This window comes from Phyllobates terribilis, unplaced genomic scaffold (genome assembly GCF_046119375.1).
Source record: "Phyllobates terribilis strain yellow unplaced genomic scaffold, ASM4611937v1 Scaffold_3__8_contigs__length_932513732, whole genome shotgun sequence".
Classification (NCBI taxonomy): Eukaryota; Metazoa; Chordata; class Amphibia; order Anura; family Dendrobatidae; genus Phyllobates; species Phyllobates terribilis.
In genome coordinates, this window is record NW_027362763.1 from 760,318,735 (window position 1) to 760,333,728 (window position 14,994).

Consider the following 14,994-nt stretch of genomic DNA (forward strand, 5'->3'; position numbering starts at 1 on the left):
CACACGGGGGTTCGCTTCGGTACCTTTACTGGTGTCGATGCAGGTATGGTCCAGTGTACTCGGTATGCAGGTTGCACTTCTGGACTCTCCCCAGTGAGCGGATATAGGGCCTCCTGATCCATTGCTTTCACTTGCTAAGCTTCTGACCTGCATGGAGCTAGGCCTGGCTTTATTACTGTCTCTCTCTCTCTCTTGCACCTGCTGACCTGGTGGTAGGGCCTTCTCTTGGAGATCACTCTCCCTGGACGCTGGGGCGTCCATGACTCCTAGCCCTGGTACGGTAGTCAGCGTTGGTTGACCTGGGACTTGTAGTCCTCCAGGCACCCGGTGGTCCCTACTAGGTATAAAGGGGCCCCGTAGGCGCGGACCCGTTGTCCGGTGTATAGTTCGGGGTGAGCCTGGTACGCTCCTCTGCCCCCTCGTTGCTTCCTCTCCCCTCTCGCCTTCGGACACACTCAGGGCCCTCACTAGGCTTCAACTCGTGCTGTAGGCCTTGGCTCGCCTAAGCACAGCAGCCTGCGTGCTGCTTCTTCACTGATCTCCTAGCGTCAGCACACTCTGACTACCTAACTCCACCCTCCAGTTTTTATATCCCTAATGGGGCTCCCTCTGGTGGTCTGAGGTGGTAGGGTGGAGGTGTGTGAATGTGTGAGGGCCTCTTGTGGAGAAGCCTATCCATGCACCCTACTGGGCTCTGTGGCATCTGTGATCTGCAGGGCGCCACAATCCCACAGAATCCCACCGCTGCCACCACTTGTCATGGATCCACATGTCGCCACCTGCCTGACATCACACTTACATCAGATGGAACACGTGATATGGATCTGCTCTTTGCACCACCCTCTCAGGGGCGCATAAGGTCAGATTGGTACAGTTCTACACAGACACCCCCTTTCCACACGCGTACAGGAAGGCACCGGGAGTGAGAAGAGGTGGCCCACTCAGTCACTGATGTGGCATCACACTCGCTCACACCCCTGACAAGTTGAGAGGTCCCTTCACTAGCCCCAGTGAAGCAAAACCTTGTTGGCCTGGTAGAGGTGCCACCAGTTTCTATTAGATATAATTCCCGCTAGGACAGGGGGATTATATCGGGCCAGACACCAGCCTGGTAGCGTGTTCGTGGGACCTAACAATGGACGTGAGAGTTCGTGGATCGAGATAAAAGAGCAGCCCAAGATTAAATTTTATATTTAATCGCCCTAAGGGCACACTAGACAATACACTATGTACATAAGGGTTATTCATACATAATGGTCAGAGATGCAAGCACATTAGTAGTGGTACAAAAGATGTAAGCAAATATTAAGTGTCAGTTACCAGTCAGATGGAAGGCCTGGCTTGCTGGGGAGGGGCTACCACATGGGAGGCTTGTGGTTCCGTTTGTTACCGGACTTATCCCACACAATGTGTCGTGGCGACCTCCAAGGAAAAAGACACTGGGCTATGGCTGCTGAAGCTCTTAAACCCTCTGGGTCACTCCCCCTCCTGCCCCTGGCTGGACCTAAATCTCCACCCCTGGTCTCTCTCAGCTAAAAACTCTAAAAACAAAAATTGGCTATACTTACTTACTGGATGGTCCTAGGGAGCCGGTTCTGGTGTCATCTGAACCAGCCGGGCCTCTGCTGCGCGTGGAGACCAAACACAGTTGTGTCCTTGAGGTTTCTGAAAGACTGAGCCGTGTATCTCCTCATCCCTATGCGCTAGACTGTGCTGGAAGCTAGGGTGACATTCCTCCTGTTCGTGTGATTCCAAAAATCTATTTGGTGTATCACTGGGATGTATCGTATTCCCATAACTCGGTACTGAATTATACTTGTCTGACACAAAGGACATTCCGCAAGGCTGGGGTCCACAGGGAGTCTTCCTGTGGCAGCTCCACAGCAGAAGGTGGGGGTTTTGTCACTCACTATCCCTCAGCCCCCTCCCTTCTTCTTTAGCTACAGAAGTGTCTGATTACAGCTGTACATTGTTTTCCTCTATAATCCCCTGCCAAACAGGGCACAATGATTGACATGGGATTATATTTTCAATATTCTTTACATGGAGAATCCTGATTGGGTTTCCATCTATTGGGTTGGCTATAGTGGAAGAGGTTTAGGTCTCCATTAAACTACTTCTACTCTGGTGAAATTGATGACACTTTGGTGGTGTTATGCCCTAATTTAGAGAAATGTGAGCACTCCTGGTTAGGTCTCTCTCCATATCCTGGGTTGGCTGTAGTGGAAGAGGTTTTGGTCTCCTTTACAATTGTTATACTCTAGTGAAATTATTTTTTGTTGTAGATATTGTTCTCCGCACAGGGGTACACAGACATTATAAGCTCACAATTGGTTTTCTTATTACTGTGGTATATAAAGCAGGCTACATCTCAGCTTAAAATTCTTTGGTGCAAATATTGTTCTCCATACGGGGGGGGGGGGGGGGGAAGTAGGGTCGGCACAGCTTTCTGATCCTTGTCACTAGACGTTAACCCCCAGAGGGGGAGGTGATCCTGATGAGACTCAGATACCTTAGGGTCACGCAGACTGTACTGTGCTGTCAGTGAAAGAAGAGTAGGAGGGTGACTCTCAGGGCGAGGAATGAGATAACACATTGGATGATGTTGAGGTTGTAGATCCCACTTAGTGTGAACCCAGATGCACACAGCTGAGTAGCTCATCTGAGGAGGTGGAGGAGGAAGACGAGGAGGTTACGTTGTGTCCTATGGCACAGACACGGAATGATGGAAGCACGAGGAGAACTGCATCCTTAGCCACAACTGTGGCCAGGGGCGTCAAGGGTTGCCTAGCCTGTGCCTTTTTTGAGACTGCAAAGGATGAGCCAACACACGTAATCTGCACACTTTGCGATAAAAAACTCAGTAGAGGGAAAAAGTGCAATAATTTGACTACTACATGCATGAACCTTCACATGCGCACACAACATGCGTTATGCTGGGAATCTCACTGCGCTAAAATGCGGACCAGCGGACCTCAACAACCATCAACTGCCCCATCAACCGCATCTGCTGCTTCTTCCTGCTTCTCTGTTACCGTGCCATATATTGTCACGCTGGTCTCCCACCACAGAACCTCTGGTTCTCTACCTGCTCCAGTCAGGCTGAGTGAAAGCCCGTTAGCTGCAACAGAAGCGGACATACCTGCTGTGTTTGTTTCACCAAGCGCACCACATCTTTCTCAATCCACCGTAACATCTCTTCCTGCACCTCACTCACAATTCAGCAGTTTGTCCAGTTTACTATACTCCACCCTCTTTCAGCACTGCAGCCAGCCCTCGGTCCCACAGTTGTGGTCACGTAAAAGATTGTTTCATCGTACACATGACAAACCTAAGAGGAGGAACTCCACCACCTCTAATCTGTTGGCCACAGAAATAGTGATTTTAAGCCTTATTTTTTTTAAAATGTAAACACTCCTGATTGTGTTTCCATCTGCTGGGTCGGCTGTAGTGGAAGAGGTGTCGGTCCCCATTATAATACTTATACTCAATTTAAATTAATTGTTGGTGCAGATATTGTTCTCACAGGAGAACACATGATAAAATAGAAACTGCTTTTCTTTCTGCCGTGGTACATATAGCAGACTACATCTCAGCTTAAAATTATTTGGGGCAGATATTGTTCTCCATACAGGGGTACACAGACCTGATAAACTCAAAATCGGTATATAAAGCAGACTACATCTCATATTAAAATTATTTTGGGCAGATATTGTTCTCCATGGAGGGGTACACAGACATGATAAACTCAAAATTGGTATATAAAGCAGACTACATCTCAGCTTAAAATTATTTAAGGCAGAAATTGTTCTCCATACAGGGGAAAAAAAGTTTGTGTCCGAGCAGCTTCCTGACCCTCGACTGTACTGTGCTGTCAGGGCAAGAAGAGGAGGAGGGTGACTCAGAGTGAGGAATGGGATAACACATTGGATGATGATGAGGTTGTAGATCCCACTTGGTGTGAACCAAGAGGCACGCAGCTAAGTAGCTCATGTGAGGAGGTGGAAGAGGTGGAAGAGGAGGAAGACAAGGAGGTTATGTTGCTACCCACGACGCACACACAGAGTGATGCAAACGCAACGAGCATTGGATCCTTAGCCACAACTGTGACCAGCAGTGGTCGCGGGTCAACAGCTCGCAGGGATGACAAGGGTTGCCTAGCCTGGGCCTTTTTTGAGACCACAATGGATGAGCCAACTCATGTTATCTGCAAACTTTATGACAAAAACTCAGTAAAGGGAAAAAGTGCAATAATTTGACTACTACATGCATGATCCTTCACATGTGCAATCAACATGCTTTACTCTGGCAATCTCACTGCAATAAAATGCAGACCTCAACAACCATCAGCCGCCCCATCAACCGCATCTGCTGCTTCATCCGCCTCCTCTGTTACCATGCCAAGTATTGTCACGCAGGTCTCCCACCGCAGAACCTCCTGTTCTTTACCCGCTCCAGTCAGACTGAGTGAGAGCCCGTCAGCTGTATCGGAAGCGGACATGCCTGCTGTTTTTGACCAATCTCAGAAAACGAGCACACCACAACTTTATCAATCCATCTCCGCCTGCATCTCACTCACGGTCCAGCAGTTTGTCCGGTTCACCGTACTCCGCCCTCTCTCAGCACAGCAGCCAGCCCTAGGTCATGTAGTTTTAGTCACGTAAAAGATTGTTTCCTCCTACACATGACAAAGCTAAGAGGTTGAGCTCCACCATCTCCAATCTGTTGGCCACAGAAATGGTGGTCTCAAGCCCTAATTTTTTGAACTATGAACACTCCTGTATGGGTGCTTTTTAACTGAGGAGGAAACCGGAGAACATGGGGGAACCCTGCAAACCCCGGAAAACATGCAAACTACTTGCAGATATTGTCATTGGTGGGATTTAAACCCAGGACTTCAGCGCTGCAAGGCTGCAGTGCTAACCACTGAGCCACCGTGCCACCGTGCTGCCCTCTCTGTTCTCCCGACTCTGATGTCTAACTTGAACCTACTGTCATTCAGTTTCTTCAGCTCCTGTGTGAGAAAGTAATGTTTGGGCAGCCACTCAGTCTACAAAATCAAATTCCTGAGAAGGAAATTGTGGATGGCTTTGCTTCTCATACTATTTGGTACACTGCTAATACCATGGCGTGCCATAATTCACTGGAAATATTCCAGGCTGGATGGAGACAAACTCATTCCCACAGAAAAGTACCAACAGCAAGCTAAGGAGTTGGTGGCCTCTATCATCATAAAGGAGTTAGCTCTTTGTCTTGGAGACCGACCACCTCTATGGTCTACCTTGTGAACATTGTGTTGAAGCTTGCAAGGTGTCTCGGGTTTACCGTGACAGAGAGGAGCCAGAAGACTGCAGCGTCTGATTCCTGCCACTCCTGCAGTCATTAGAAGCCTTTCGTTTTCATAGTAATCAGTGCAGGGGTTAATATGCTCAGTTGTGAGCTCCTGGAAGCTTCCCTTCATTTAGGCTCTCAGCAGATTTGTCCCGTGCCTCTCCCCTACTGTGTAACTCTGTACCCCAACACATCAGACTGCCACCTACCGTGGAAACCTTGAAAAGGAAGCTGAACAACCACTTCTTGTGACAAGCGTATGTAGCGCCCCGAGGGTTCGGTCGCTACAGGGGTATTGCACCTCAACCAGAGGTGTGATATTCCACTCCCGGGTAAGGATAGAGTGTGGACCGGGACTCAGTTAGCTGCATGCATCACACACACCCCATTTCCGGGGGACAGCTCAACGGTGCTCCCATTAGTACAGTAATGCAGGCACGATAGAACATGTCCCTGGCTGGAGTGGGGAGGGGGGAGGAAAACCCAGTGATGTAGGAGCAGGAGGGGAGGGTTTCTGGGCATAGGTAGGAGCCCATTGGTTGCAAGTCACCAGGGCTCATACACAGAGAGGGAGGTATAAAAGGTGGGCACCATCTTAGTTCAGAGAAGAAGTCAGACAGGAGGAGGAGAGAAGGAGTTCAGCCAGGTGGACTGACAGGGAGCTGTGGCTCAGTCTGGGCCCAGCTCCACGAGGCAGGCCTGGAGTGGAGGCCAGAGCCAGAGGAGAGGAACGGAAACAGAAAGGAACAGAAAGGAAAGTAAGAAGGAACAGAACACCAAGAGAGGCCCAGAGACACGAGGGCAGAAGGAACCCTAAGGACCCAGGAGATTGCGGGTGACGGGTTGGCAGAACAGGGTACCGGATCCCAAGTTGGTGGAGGCGACTAATCCTCAGCCAAGGACCGGCGGTCGGGACCATTTACTGGTGCGACCCCTCACTACACCTACTAGAAAGGCACACCATATAGGGTCAGGGAAGTGGACACCCAGCCTCCCAAGAGAAGATCCGAGGCAGCTGGACAGGAGTAGTGTCCCTGGTGGGGTACGGCTGACGAAAGGATAGAAGGGAGTCCTGTGCCACACTCCGGAAATACCTGGGGGTTGACCGAGCCCGCTGCCTGGTGGATGCAGCACGGCTCGGGCGGTCCTACCTGTGCACAAGTGACCTGGATGAGAACTCTGAGTAAAGAACCTGAACTGCAACACCTTGTCTCTGTGCTTTCTCACCGCGTCAGCACTACTAGTACTGGGACGCCCCGCACCACAACCACCATCACCACTCTATACTGCCCTGAGGCTATACTCATCCCGTGGGGAGTTGTACTACACTCTGCTGCACCCACAACACCAGCCTCAGCGGTCTGCCCTGCAGCGGCGGTTCATCCTGACCGCAATCCACGGGTGGCGTAGTCGGACATTAAACCATAAAAACACTATAAAAGACTGCCACTGGTTTGACCACCCTGAGCCACGGGACCGGGTCACCGCCACGGAGACTACAACCCCCAGAGACCCGGCTCCGGGTAACCCACACTCGTGCGTACGCGGCCCAGGGGGCACGTCACGTACAATTTGCGGTAACCCTTGCTCCAGCATATCGCTGCACGACTAGCTATACCCTGAACAACTGTATCCTCACCAATCCCTTGTACATTGTTTGTGCGCCCTCGCAGGTAGGGTTCTCTCTTCTCTTGTAGCAGTCGGTGACCCCTTTTGGCATGTAAAGCGCCACGGAATAAATGTTGCTACAATAATAATAATAATTATAGTACTTGTACTCTGGGTCAATTGATGGCACTTTCCTGGTGTCTACTCCTAATTTGATGTGTTTTGGCAGCTTTTGGGTCCGCTTGAAGGTGTTGTATATGCATTTTTTGTCCCCCATTGAATCCTATGGCGTTTGGTGACGTTCGGCGAATATTCGATGAATAAATCTGCGAATATTGCAGATTCGCCGATCAGAACCCAAACCCGAATATCAAAACATTCGCTCATCTCTAGTCCAGATGTCCCCATATAATGACCTCATACAGCCGTTAGTCTGTTCACACTGTATTTAAGGCAAACTTTTTCTGAAGCCTCACTCTCTGTGATGCAGATATATAATAATAATATAATAATATTTTTTATTTTTATTGCGCCAACATATTCCGCAGCACTTTACAATTTTAGGGATAATAATAATTTTATTTATATAGCGCCAACATATTCCGAAGCACTTTACAATTAAGCGGGAACATGTACAAACTATAAAGACATCATAAAGTAACTCATAGTTCAACAGTTATAGGAGGAGTGAGGGCCCCGCTTACAAGCTTACAATCTATAAGGAAACTTGGGGGGACACAACAGGTATGTCAGGTGTGGTCCAGCCATCATTCTAATAAATAGGGAATTATAAATAAGCTACATGATCTGGTCATCAGCCAGTATCTGTCTAATTACAGTTACCAAGCGCTATTGGGTGAATGGACAACCAGTGCAATGACTGACACAAGGTGGAGGCATCAGTGAAGCATCTGGACAGAAAAACTATCCTGGCAGCCGCATTCAGGACAGATTAGAGAGGATAAAGTTTGGTCAAAGGGAGACCGGTCAATAGAAAGTTACAGTAGACCAGATGAGAATTAATAAGAGCAACAATAAGAGTTTTTGCAGTTTCAACTGTGAGAAAAGATTGGATTCTGAAGATGTTTTTAAGATGCAGGTAACATGAGTGAGTGATTGATTGGATATAGGGAATGAAGCAAAGTTCTCTGTGAAATCTAATCCCAAGACAATGAATGTACTACTTGGAAGTTATGATTAAACCACCCAAGGCAATTGTAATATCTGGTACAAGTTGGTTCCTAGAGGGGGAAAATGTAATGGATGTGGTGAAACCACTGTGCGCCGATCCCAGGAGAGCCTGGAGGGGCATAACTAGGTGCTACACCAGGACTGACCTCGGATGCACGGCAGCTGAAACGGCCAAGAAGGGCAGGTGCTGGTGGGCACCGCTGGTAGACAGGCATCTGGCTGGTGCAGGCAGATATGGCTGGTATACAGATGAGCACAGGCATATACAGGCAGGTATGGCTGGTATACAGGTGGGCACAGACATGTGAATGCAGGTATGGTTGGTATACAGGTGGACACAGGCAGGTGCAGGCAGATATGGCTGGTATACAGGTAGGCACAGTCACGTGCAGGCAAGTACAGGCAAGTACGGCTGGTATACAGGTGGGCACTGGCAGGTTCAAGAGGGTATGGCTGGTATACAGATTGGCACAGGTAGGTGCAGGCAGGTACGGCAGGTATACAAGTGGGCACAGGCAGGTGCAGGTGGATACAGGTGGCACGGCTGATGTAGGCAGGTACGTTGGAATGCAAAAGGAACAGGCAGACACCAGCAGGTACTAACAAACTGGGGACCTGAGAACCAGCAATCGTGCAGGGAACAGACTAACAACATTGCTCAGGTACCTCCCATCAGGTGGAGGTGCCTTAAATAATAAGTATCTCCCAGCCATTGGCTGAGGACACTTTAGGACGGCACATGCTGTTCCTTAAAGAGGGAGGGAGCACGCGAGTGCCCTATGCACAGTGCCCAGGGATCTGCGAGCCATGCACAGACTCCAGGCAGGAGCCGGAGGAGGAGGAAGTGCAGGAGAGGAGCCGCGGCGGTGAGTAAGTCAGCGTCCCTGCCGTGGAAGGAGAGGAGCATACAAGAAGTTCCATTTTGGAGAGATTCAGTTTCTGATAAAGAGAGGACATGATGTTAGAGACAGCAAACAGACAATCAATGGTATTTTGTATTAAGGTGGGGTTGATGTCAGGAGACGAGGTGTATAATTGGGTGTCATCAGCATAGATATGGTACCGGAACCAAGTCCTCTGATGGTTTGTCAAAAGGGGCAGTGTATAGAGAGAAGAGAAGGGGGCCTAAAGGCCCCATCACACTAAGAGATGCAGCAGCGATCCCGACAACGATACAACCTGTCAGGGATCGTTGCTGCGTCGCTAATACAGGGCTGGTGAGCTGTCAAACAGGCAGGCTCACCAGCGATCAGGGGAGCAGCGACATCGTGGAAAGGATCTTTCCACGATGTCCTACTCCCGGTTACCAGCCTGCTGCTGAAGCAGGAGCAGGCTCGTAACCATGATAAACAGCGGGTTACTAAGTGTGCGTGTGCCCCTAGTAACCCGCTGTTTACCATGGATACCACTCTGCTACGGTGCGCAGGAGGTTACCGTTCACCTTAGCAGAGTCGTATCCATGATAAACATTGGGTTACTAGGGGCACACGCGCACTTAGTAACCCGATGTTTATCATGGATACGACTCTGCTAAGGTGAACGGTAACCTCCCGCGCACCGTAGCAGAGTGGTATCCATGGTAAACAGCGGGTTACTAAGTGCGCGCGTGCCCCTAGTAAACCGATGTTTACCATGGATACCAGCCTGATCGTTGGTCCCACTGGTCACACACAACGATGTGTGCTGGCCAGTGGGAGGCCAACGTCCAAAAAATGGTCCAGGACACTTTGCAGCGATCAGCAGGGGCCTGATTGCTGCAAAGTGTCACACATAGCGACATCGCTGGTGAGGTCGCTGTTGCGTCACCAAAACCGTGACACAGCAGCGATCTCGCTAGCGATCTCGCTATGTGAGATGGGGGCTTTAGACTGAGCCTTGACAAACTCTTATAATAAGGGGAAGATTAGAGGAGCAAGAGCCGGTAAAAGATACAGTAAAGGAGCAGTTAAATAGGAGAAGAACCAGCAGAGAACAATATCCTTGAGACTGCTAGAGCAGAGCATAGTGAGGAGATGCTGGTGACCCACAGTGTCGAATGCTGCAGAGAGATCCAGGAGAATCAGCAAGGAGTAGAGGTCATTAGATGTCGCTGTTAGTAGATCGTTAGAGACTTTAGTGAGGGTAGGTTTAGTAGAGTCTAAGAGCAGAAACCAGATTGTAAAAGGTCAATAAGAAAGTGAACTTAGAGATAGCGGATTAAGCAAAAGAGGACCAAGTGCTCCAGGAGTTTAGAAATGAAGAAAAGGTTAGAGCCAGGTCCATAGTTAGTAGTGCAGTTCTGATCGAGGGATGTTTTTTTTAATTAAAGGGGTTATGATGGTATGTTTGAATGAAGAGGGAAAGAGGTTACATATTTTAGTTAGGCAGGTAGTGACAGCCTGGGAGAGAAACTGAATGAGATGTGAGGGAATAGGGTCACTGGTGCAGGTTGTAGGTAAAAAGGAGAAAGATGCCTGGTAACTTCTTCTGTGACAGGCTCGAAGGTGAAAACTGAGTTTAAGGAAGGAGATCCAGGCTCTGAGGGGATTATGCAAAAAATGTCCTGATGGCTATGGTTAATTTTTTTCTAGGAAATAAGTGGCCAGATCGGAAGTGCTAAGGTTGGTGATGGAGTCCTGTACTTTAGGACTCAGGAGGGAGTATAACGTTTCAAAGCATTGTTTTGGATTTTTGACTAGTGATGTGATGAGGGTGGTGAAGTAGATCTGGTTGGCCAGATGGATAACAGAGTTATGAGATTTGATCATGACATTATAGTGGATGAAATCTTTTGCCAAAAGCGATTTTCTCCACTTATGCTCAGCACACCTTGAGCAATGTTGGAGAAAACATGTTTTCAGCATGTGCCAGGGTTTCCATCATCTGTCTTGGGTCTTTCTGTGTGTAGCAGGTGCTTCTTCACGCACAGCACTCTGCAATGTATTATTATAATGTGACAATGCTGAGTCTGGATATAAAAGGGAGGATATAGGAGCAAAAGAAGACTGTATATTGTTCATAAGCTGATGGGTATTGATGGCATGTAGATTTTTGTATGTGTGGTGAGTGGGGGTGACCTAAGCGGTGCAACATTTACTGACATTGGAGGAAAGAAGACTATGGTCGGAGAGTGGGAGAGGGGAGTTAGTAATATAAATATGTAAATAAAGAAAAAATATCTAAAAGCATCTAAATATCATAGGAACACTTGGGTTTCTCTAGTAGTAATATTTCTGTGCGCCTGCATATAAAGGACTGGCTGAGGATACAGCGGGGTGCAAATTCCATGTCTATCATGGAAAACCTTTCACTAAGATGATCATGTTGTGAAAAGAGACTAGTTTAGTGAGATGAGTTGTTACGCACACACCTGGGCAGACTGGCGTGAGCGTGATTAGTGATCCCACTGTACCATGAACCGAGGAGTGCCTGGAGGGGCGTAACTAAGTATCAACCCAATCCGACCAAGGTCGCACGGCTGCTCAGTCGACTCCGTGAACCAGGGAGGAACCGAGCAGAGGGACCAGGTGCTGCTCCAGGTCAAACCCCGGTCACAGCTGTTGACCCACACCGGGGAATGCAGGAACAGGCAGGTTAGACTGGCATATAGACAGATGGGTACTGGCAGGCACGGCTGGTAAGTAGACTGGTGGATATTGACAGGCACAGCTGGTATGCAGACAGGTAGGCACTGACAGGCACGGCTGACATGCAGACAGGCGGGTACTGGCAGGTAGGAACGTAGGCAGGATAGGGACCAGTACAGACTGGGATACAGGAACAGAGCCGCAGGTGCGGTAGACAAGAAGAGTGGAGGAAAACCCGCAGGTGCGGTAGACAAGCAGAGCAAAGCAAAACCTACAAGTGCGGTAGACAAGCGGAGCAGAGCAAAACCCGCAAGTGCGGTAGACAAGCGGAGCAGAGCAAAACCCGCAGGTGCGGTGAACAAGCAGAGCAGAGCAAAGCCGCAGGTGCGGTGAACAAGCAGAGCAAAGCAAAACCCGCAGATGCAGAGAACAAACGGATTACAGCAAAACCGCAGGTGCGGTAAACAAGCAGAGCAGAGCAAAACCTGCAGACGCGGTGAACAAGCAGAGCAGAGCAAAACCGCAGGTGCAGTGAACAAGCAGAGCAAAGCAAAGCCCGCAGATGTGGTGAACAAGCAAAGCAACACAAAACCGCAGATGCGGTGAACAAGCAAAGCAGAGCAAAACCCGCAGATGCGGTAAACAAACAAAGCAGAGCAAAACCGCAGATGCGGTGAAAAAGCAAAGCAGAGCAAAACCCGCAGATGCGGTGAAAAAGCAAAGCAGAGCAAAACCGCAGATGCGGTGAACAAGCAAAGCAGAGCAAAACCCGCAGATGTGGTGAACAAGCAAAGCAAAGCAAAACCGCAGATGCGGTGAACAAGCGAAGCAGAGCAAAACCCGCAGATGCGGTGAACAAGCAAAGCAGAGCAAAACCGCAGATGCGGTGAACACGCAAAGCAGAGCAAAACCCGCAGATGAAGTGAACAAGCAAAGCAGAGCAAAACCGCAGGTGCGGTGAACAAGCAATACCCGCAGATGCGGTATACAGGACAGGACTCTGTTCACATGGAACAGACTGGAAAACACAAGAAGATAACTGGAACACAGGAGTTAGATACAGAGGGAGGAAAACAGAACGAGCAAAACCAGTGTAAGGCAGCGCTAGTCATCATGCTGGGGGACACTCGCTGCACCAGGTCAATTAAAGCACACCAGCCACATTTTCCATTATTTCACAATCCAGCAGTTTATTATATTTCACTACTGCTTATCACCGAGTCCAACTCAGTGGCTCGCCGACATACACATATAATGTCCAGGAGCCTTTCAAGTGGCAGACAGGCCCACTTGGCTCCAGTTACAGCCTCCAGCAAAGTCACTTTTATCAACGTCCATATAATGCAGTGTTTTACCTTTGCCGGGTTTTAGCTGCTTCAGTCAGTTTTGTTCTGCCATCACTGTGGCTTTATGGCTTCCCAGATGGGGGTCTCCAGCCCTCGTTCCTTCAAAGGCTACTGGTATGTGGTCTCACCTCACATCCAGCCTTTGCCTTCCTGGACTCTTGCCTTCCAAGCCTCTGGCCCTCCAAGGCTACTGGGATCGCTTACACCTAAGGATCCAGCCTCTGCCTTTCAGGCTTCACCAGGCTTCACTAGGCCTCACTAGGCCTCACACTCTAGCGGTGTCCCACACGGGAACAGGCCTCACGCCTTACACACCTGTTTCAAAACTACCAGGGTTTATATATCTTCCAATGCACACAGGACCTGTGCTGATGTCACAGTCATCTGATCAGAACTTCTGTGTGCACAGGACCTGTGCTATGTCACAGTCATGTGACCAGTCACCTGAGGGGGAGGTACATGGTCAGCCAAAACACACCCTGGGCCATTACTGTAATGCCACAAGCCGCTGCATTACACCAGATACACACAAGGTACTTACAATGAAGTAGCGAGTGGACACAAAACTCACAAACAGAAGTACAGAGACAACGAGTTGGAGTTAGGTGCAGGTTAAGATACTGCAGGAAAAAGGGAAGATACAGACATAGAGACAAACAAGTAGCAGACTAGGACACTGTTCAGACAGGATCAGAACCAGGAACAAGATACAGGAACGAGCCTGGGAACTCAGTCCCCAGGGTGGCAGAAACTGACTAGAAGTCACAGGTACAGGTAGCGGCCCTCGGTACTCAGCCCCCAGGGTGGCAGAAACAGACTAGAAGTCAGAGATACAGGTAGCGGCCGTGGGTACTCAGCCCCCAGGGTGGCGGAAACAGGCTAGAGCCAGGACAGGACCTGGCAACTCACAGTTGCACAGAACACACTGTAAGAAAGTGTTACTCAGTCACCTCCTACTGGGTGGAGGGGGTTTAAGTATCCAGTGACTCACAGCAATAGGCTGGGGACGCATTAGGACTGCGCACACTGTAGCTTTAAGAATCAGGATGCAACAGCGCCGACGCCCTAAGCCAGCAGACAAGAGACATACAAACAGCAGGTACTGGAGCAAAGTGTGCAGCCTGGCCTGATAGGTAAGATTGCAGTCTTGCATGGTGGGAGATGGTAAGCCATGCAAGCACGCCGCCAGGGATGTTACAGGAGTCAGTTACGGTGATGAATGATGCCATTTTAGAACTACTTGCTTTTCAGTTTTGCTCCTTGATTTCTGTTCCCACTGAGATGCTATCTTCATTGTTGGATGTGCTGAAGTATGACCAGGAACAGGCAAATTGTTCACCATGATAAGCACATAAAGACAGCAAGGTATTAGGTGATAAGGACTGACTTAATATTGAAGAGGCCACGGAGAGGTGAGTAATATGGGGGGCAAGTGGTGGCCAACTGTTGGCTTAGGAGTCCGTTGTACAATGCCATCAACTTTGGGTAGAACAATCTCAAGAACATTATATATGACGTCAGATGTTGTGATACATGGATTTGGTAACTAATCTGTGAAAGGGGTCCCGGTGGTCTTTATCTTTTAACAGATAGTAAAAGTCCATGCTCATGTGGATAACACTAAACAGCAGCATCATTAGCCATCATCAAAAGAGATTGGCCAGCTGTGTTGGTCATGACCAATGATGCTGCTTATCAGTAGTACTGCCACTCATCTGAACCTTTCGTTTGTCTGCTTTGAGGGATTCGGCTGCATAAGTAAAACGGGAACATTAAAAAGGATATATAATGAGGCCTGTATCATTCATGAGCCCCTCAGAAGCTTGGGCTCTTAGTGTTGTTGGTGGGTACACAATTTACACTCAGTTTAATTCTCATCTTGATGAAGGGCCTGACTGGCCATTTGGCATATCTAGCAAATTCCCGATGGGCTGGTCCGGCTGTGGGCCACC